Source organism: Ylistrum balloti, unplaced genomic scaffold (genome assembly GCF_031769215.1).
Source record: "Ylistrum balloti isolate Yb309-2 unplaced genomic scaffold, AGI_CSIRO_Ybal_v1 Utg370830, whole genome shotgun sequence".
NCBI classification, from domain to species: domain Eukaryota; kingdom Metazoa; phylum Mollusca; class Bivalvia; order Pectinida; family Pectinidae; genus Ylistrum; species Ylistrum balloti.
The window spans coordinates 64619-72642 of NW_026782479.1; the positions used below are offsets into that span (position 1 = coordinate 64619).

The 8024-nt window shown below is 35.6% G+C and overlaps 1 pseudogene; it reads right to left on the bottom strand.

Moving 5' to 3' along the window:
• On the bottom strand, positions 1 to 875 carry LOC132558849 (uncharacterized; annotated as a pseudogene).
• Positions 876 to 8024: the final 7149 nt, after the last annotated feature.

An 8024-nucleotide genomic window follows, 5' to 3' on the forward strand; every position in this document is an offset into this window, starting at 1 on the left:
TCAGTTGCTATAGTGCTGACCGCAAGACTTTTTGCTGTAATGCTGGTTATACTTTTCACCTCCAGACTTCATGTTCCTAACTTCTTTCGTCAGTTGCTGGATCATTCCCTCTAACTTACTAACCCGTGTGTTGCCTTGAGATGTATAACCACTAACCATCTTACTTGTATCTGCCTTGGCACTTGACTTTTGTTCCATGGCCATCTCTGATTCCATCTTCTGCAATTCAACCTTAAAGTCTTCATAGCCAGGACATAAATCAAACTTGACTGTTGCTCTCTCCTTCAATGCTGGCCTTAGTCCTTTCCATATCTTGCTGTGCAGCGTAAGACTCTTCTTCTCCCTGGATAATGGTTCAGAACGTGTAGCCTTAATTAGAAGATCTTCTAATCGACAACCCCATGATGTAACGTCTTCCGTTTCTCCTGGTGTAGCGTTGTAGAATTTTCCCATCAAAGCCTCTTGATCTTCAACAACACCATAATTACTGTCCAGCTGCTTCTCAACTCAGAAATGGATGCTTTACTGCCTCATAGCTATCAAACCTGCTTTGCCTCGAAGCGAACGATGAATAATGGCTAACACCTCCTCAGAGATTGTTTTGTCGTTAAGTATACAGTCCACCTCATATCTCCACAAGTCATTTGAAGGCTCATGCTTTGCAGAAGGATCACCACTAAAAGGTGGGATTCTAGGCAGCTGGGTAATAATATGGTGCTACTTGGCATCAACTTTCGGTTTCATATCTGTACTAATATCCTGCTCTTGTATGTATGCAGCATCCAACCTTTCAGTTCCTCCGCATCCTAACATTTTGGAATATTACCCAAGTCATCGAACACTTTTACAAGCTGCTCCTTCAGTTCTGCATTCATGTTGACTGACGAAGAATAAATTACAAAACAAAAGTAAAATATCACTAGCAGATAAGAGAACATAGATTACACCATCCTTAAAATCACAAATTATACAAACAAAAATTCCAAGCATTGCAAAAATGAAAGTCTAAATGCTTGAAAATATACAGAAAAGAAATTTAAAAAAAGGCCCATGGGCATTAACAGTCATCTGACATAGAATACAAGATTTAAAATTTTGAACTTGAGATGAAGTCGAAAACGTGTTTTCAAGATGGCAGCCATGTTGGATTTCGGACAAACCCGAAATTAACAAAGTTTGGTCAGGATCATGTCATGATCATTTCAGGTAAGTGTCGGCTCAATGAGACATGTAGAACTCGAGAAGAAGTTGAAAATGTTTATGACGGACGATGGAAATCGGCGGACAAAAGGCGATCACAATAGGTCATCAGACCCTTCGGTCAGATGACCTAAAAATGTATTGCAAAAATAAAAGTTTTAATGCCTGAAAATATACCGAAAAAACCTAAAAAAAACCAAAGGCAATAAATGCAAGTGATAATGCCTATGGTTTTACTATAGGCTGTATAACAGTATTGAAATAGTATACCAACACAAGACAAACTAAAAATTCAAACCAAAATACCATGCAAATTTATGATGAAGTGAATTAAGAGCACACAAAATACGAAAAATTCCAAAAGTACAAATGCAAGTAACCACTAATTAAGCAACGCACAATTACTCGAAAGCGGACTTATTGAAATTAAACAAGTATACACACATCAAGATATAACAAGATATTGCACATCCAACATATAATACAAAATACCAAGCAAAATAACCTGGATAATCGACTATCACAATATCACAGAAATAAACCCTAGTATAAAAACTGCTACGCACCTGAAGAACTTTAAGTTAAATGACAAACTACAACCAGATGTACATGTAACCACTAACCAGAGCTAAGATACAAGGCATACTGGTTAACCACTTTCCAGCAAAAATGGAAAAAAAAAAAAACAAAAAAACCAGCTTGACTATGGGAAAATAATTGTTGCAAGCTAAATCAAATATTTATTTATAATGCAAAATCCAAAGTTGGAAGAAAAGAAAAATAATTCTCAGCTTATTTTCTAACGAAATTCTAGAAAAACGAACCTGACTCTAGAAAAATACAAAATGTTACAAATAGGTCAAACACGTGGACCGGATGTTTACAACAGTACCGGAAGCTACTTCATAATCGCTACGTTTTGCATACAAAGCGTCTAAGTGATCAAGACTAAAATTCAATACACGTGGAATTACGCAATGTGTTAAAATGTGAAAATAAACAACACTGCTTCAAAAAGTACCTAATACACACAAAAATGAATTGCTTAATTTCATATATTATAGCTATAAATTATCACATTATATATAAACAAGTATACAAAGAAATTCCAATAAGATGCGGAAAGTGTAAAAAAAAATTAAGTCAATATTGACAGAGACGTATATAACGTGTTATATACGTCTCTGATATTGATCAATGAATAGTTCAACTGTATGGCTGGAATATATCACTGGAATCTGTACCGTGGCGCGACGCGCGCTAAGCCTAGTTGTTTATGCCACGCATGGCTGAACACACAGAGCGTGACTACAGTAGACAGTTCACCGGGTAGAGTGGTCATAATGTTACGTCATCAAAGTCATACTTTACAGCTGGTTCACTTTCTTGTCTGGTCTGAAACATCATGTACTGTAAAAGGTTAATTCCCAGATAGAATCACAGTATCGCACATATCACAAAATAAAATATCACTTCACTTAGGCAAAAAGGCTATCATTTCACAGTGGTGCACACGGTAACACAAACGTGCAGTCGTCGTCACATCTTCTAGGGTGATCGTAGTCTCGAAACAGGAACGTGTTGACCGAAATCCTGAAATCTTGGAATAAGACACTAGCATACTGTGCACTCCTTGATCCGAATTCCGAGATAGGACATGGGCGCCAAATGTAATTTTAGAGTAAATGACGGAGACGTCAAATTCAGTTTCGGGTCTTTATTCTGGGTAGAACATTTTCCCCGAACAATGGGTTGGGGACTACTATTCCGCAATAATCAACGTCGAGATGACCAACTGGATATTCTTCACCTTTTCTTTCAACCGGACATCTCCCAAAACGATATGAACACAACGGCGGCTCCTTTCAAACTGACGCAAAGTGACCAAATAAAGACAAATGACTAACTGACCATTACCTTATATGGAACATTACAAAACGACTGTACACCACATTAATATAACAAGACACAAAACGTAAGATGTACGTATACAGACAAACAATTAGACATTTACAAGTCCGCGCGCAGATAACGCGTACCGATTAACGCGACAATTATAAACTAGCATAGTAATTAAAATCAAACACCTATTAATTAACTTTATTAAAATTACAGATTTTACACATTGTTACATGTTTACATACACATATATTCCTCGAAAAATAAAAATAAAAAAGCAACGGTGACTTTTCCAGTTTATATATATGCACTTTGTGTACCCAATATTTGATAGAGTACGAACTACCTTTATGTACATAAATTATATATTCAAAAAAAATCTCAGAGGTCTTTCTATTCGTAACCAGAGTGTATAGGAGCGTCAAGGATCTGATAATTCTATAGAAAGATTTAAATGTTACATAATCTTGATAGGGTGTTTATCGTATGGAGTCTGTGGTATTTGTGTCTTTTAACAGCCCGTTCTCTGTTACCTGATGCACTGTATTCATTCTAAATAAAACACCGAAAACTTCGTCGGGGACACCAAGTCCTACATAAACTGCTGTCTCCAGACTGACTTCGTAAGTATTAAATGAGATGTATTGTGATATAACATTCATATATTTAATTGTTAATTTCTGTAAATATCATAAACGTTAATTATCTTCCATCATTTTAAGATGTTCACGGCTTTGTCCATATTGATTTGTCAGTCAGTTGTGTCCTGTTTCATTATTCATCAGTATCAATATCGTATTGCTATCGTTATTTAAATATATTATAAGGAGCTGGACATAGTATATTAAAGTTTCAAGAGCTCGCAAGCTGTCACTTGATGTTCAAATTAAGCTGTTTAAATCAGTCTTTCTATATAGCAATTCATATTGTTGAATATTTACATTGTGTCGCTAAACGTCTAACGAACAGCTATGGTATTTTAAGAACGACACCCCTATGTGTGCGAAGGCCAGTGCGTAAGTATTGAGTTCGTATCATTTGGAAGGATGTTAAATGCCCTTGCACGCGCATAGGTTAATACGACTCTATAGTGTTATCACAATGAAATATACCACCGAAGAATATCAGCATAACGCCGCATTCAGTCACATTTTACTGACAACGATCGAACCAGTCGTTACAATGTTTGCAGCGGTTTTAACGTCGCGTAGGGACTTCCGGCCGCCGGTCACTGATTCGTTCAGTGATCCCGGCGCACCAGGTGGTGATGTTGGTGGGGGTCGCCTTGACTCCGGGCCTGTACTTTCGAGTGCAGGTTCCGGGGCCACAGATTTTTTGTCAGGGTTGTCTGTGGCTACGGGAATTAGTGAGGCGCAGTTCTTTTGGGATACAAAGATGGGTGTAGATACCACGTTTGCATAACAAAGTTATGGCAGATACGTATTTATATATGTCTCTGGTTATGGTAAGTATTACGTAATGAAAATTGGTTTTACATGAAGAAACCTCACGTTAAGCAGGTAGTTACTACTACCGTTATCATGTCTTGGGCAAGGGACATAACTCGAAGTCGTCCTCAACTAAAGGTAAAAGTAAAAGCGAAACAAGTATTATGGAAAAAAATATTATAAAAAAATTGTTTAGAAAGAAGATAAAAAGTCGAATCCAAAATTGTACGGATCATGCAATGGAGACAGCAGGTTTATTATGCTCTACCTGCAGGTCTATGCAATTTGATCATCTTGGTTATGCATTCATTAAATAAGCGTATCAACGACATCACGAAAATGTACAATTCTTAAAAAAATATTGATATTTTAAATGTTAATGTAAAGAAACTATTCGATTTCCTTAAGTTCTAGATTGTTTGATCTCATGGAAGCGCCTATTGCGCCAAAGAGAACTTCAACGAAATCATTTTTAGCAATTTATTTATTTGAGAACAAAGTGTGTGTTTCTGATGTATCTAAAGCATGCACCTGAATTACCAAGACAGAGCTCTGACTAAAGTTTGAAGCGCCTGCCGGTGTAGTTCTTAAAATCGAGTTTATCTATATACAAAGGACAGTAATATTGAACATATATCGGACACCCGTATACTAAACACTATCATAAGGTCTACAACACGGAAATCGGTGTCCTTGACTCAGTAGACAGACAATTTAGCTATTACACCGTTGTAGTTTTTTTTTTCGAATATTAATGCCAGAATATGATGTATTCTGCCTTTTTTGTTTTGCAATGGACCAAAATGTTTAAGTATAATTTATGTATAATGTATAATTTGTCCCGTTTTCCTCGGGAATCCGGACTTTCTCTTGATAGTACCAGTCAGATGGGCTTACACTAGGTATGAAGCTTTAGAGGGATTACTCTTATATTTGAGTCACCAGATTTTTGGAAAAAAAATTTTGATTTCGTTTCGTTCGACGAGGTGTTAGATGTCAGGATTAACCATATGTAACTTAATGTTAATTTTATTAATGCATGTGACAAGCTTTCCTTTTGATTGACACTTAACACGTGCTTTTATTATAGGAAAGAAATGTATAGATATTGTCCAGCCTTTTCTTTTAGAGCATTGTAAAAGGTATCAGTTTGAACTGATCTGATAACTGAAGGCTAATTAACTGAATGAAATAGTTAATAGAAAAAGACTCTTTATTTAACTGTGCGTTACACATAGTTCCTGTTTACTTTTTTAAAGCATGCCTAGTAGATACGATCCCATGTAGTTCAAAACATCAGTACCTTATCTTCATCAGGTACCATGAACGATAGCACTTTTGCATGTAGAAAACTTTTATCTTTAAGAAACGTATGTAAAACATAATAAAATAGACGTTTTTGTTATATTTCAGAATATTTCGGTCATGAATTCCAAACTTCTCTCTATTGACGAAATTGAAAGGACATTTTTGGTATCACGTTCCCATGGATTCCTAATTGACTGCTCCGAGGTATGCGCACTAATTTTGTTGTCCCGAACAAATGTATTTTCATATTCATTTGCAAAAAAATATTGATTTCTTATTTCACTTGGTTTTTATTTCTGTAGATTATATATCAATGCTGTTGTATGTCGGAAACAGCATTCAATACTAATTTTGAAACTAACGGGTTTCTTTTTGGCAAAATATCCATACACGTATACAGTGTTTTATCATCTTATCAATTGTGAATTATTTGTTCTCTTTCCTTTAAACAAGGTGGAACTTCAACCATGTTGGAGCTGTTATCGGGAAGCGGCTGAAAATCTACCTGATTTGGTGGCGACGAGACTGCTTCATCACTATGTAAACGAGAAAGTATGTATATGTACCGATATATTCTTGATAAATGTGTCAAAGAAAAAAATATTTTTTTCTGTACTTAACACTTGTTGCGTTTTATCAACATGATACAGAATTTGTTTTACGGAGCAGCTTCTCTCTGTTGTTCGCCAGTCATTTCGTCTATATTTTTGAAAGGGGTTCTAGTAAATTGTGGATTTTATTCAAAGGTATTTGTTATTGGTACACAGTGACTATTACACCTGATGTCAAATGCTGTTCATGTCAAATGGATTCTGACATCATAATTGTTCATTATACAAGCTTCATTCCTTTATTCATAGTGATTGACATTTTACCTGGTATACAAACGTGTTTTCATTGTCGTGTTTAGTTGGAGATTCCGATAAACGATAACGATTGAAGGACAGATATAGTATAGTATCATTTCTTATGTCCATAGCTTTGTGAAGAAGCCTTGAAGATTCCAAACGACAAGCGCCAGCTATTGGAATTACACACAGTGTTAACATTCCTAACAGCGGGATATGTATGGCAAAATGGGGGCCGGAGTCCAACGCAGGTACGGTACTGAAAATAAACAGTCATTAACTAGATTATAATAAAAATAATGACAAAAGGTAAGTGTATGGTACCTGAAATGTTCCTTATTAAATCGCGGTAAACATGTGTTTTTATTATTGACCGAGTAGTATACAAATATTAGCAAGAGGCGAAAGATCCATCAGTTTTCTCTATTTTTATATGGCATTGCTAATCAGGTTTTCAATCACCGTATAGCGGATATTTTCCGCGGGTCAAAATTTATGAGAATTTCTTTTAGAACGATAAAAATATGTTTTGGCGAATTATCATTTCGCGCTTTTGGATGTAAAAGAACTTCTTATACAAAAGTATTTCACCGACTTCATTTTCGCGATCACTTAAATTTACTGATTTTTCATCCCAGCGACTGTATTAAGCTAAAAGGTATCCCTTTTTTGGTGGTACAATGCATTTATATTTAAATATCGTTATCGTTTTCACAGCAGCTTCCTTCGTGTTTAGCTGTCCCACTGTTTAAAGTATCTGAAGCTCTAGGAATGAAACCGGTAATATCATATCCAAGTATGATATTGTCTAATTGGAGAATCGGAAGTGTTGACGGGTAAGTTAACACTTATATAAAATGGAACACGATTCAACAAGACCACTCACACGATTCTATCTGGGCAAATAAGATTGAAATGTTGAAATAGCAAGTCACACCGTTGTTGTTAAAAATAGTTTATACTTATGTTCTTTTAACATTTGTTCTTATTTTGTGTAGAAACCTGAAGCCCATTTACACGACACCTGGTGGTCAAGGGGCTGATGTGTTCATTTTGAAACATGTAGAAGTTGAACAACATTTTGGTCCAGCGATTAAGGTAGCACACGATATTATCATCTATAGCAAGAAATCACATTATCTTGAATATGAATAGCGAATTTGTTTTAAAATCTTAAGAGACACTGTTAAATCGTGTCTACCTAAACGAACCACTCCAAAATTATCAAAATTATCAAAATTATCAAATTATCAATATGTGTTTTAAAAATACCCCAGTGGTATGTTTGATACATGAATAAATATCGGATATATCAAGATAT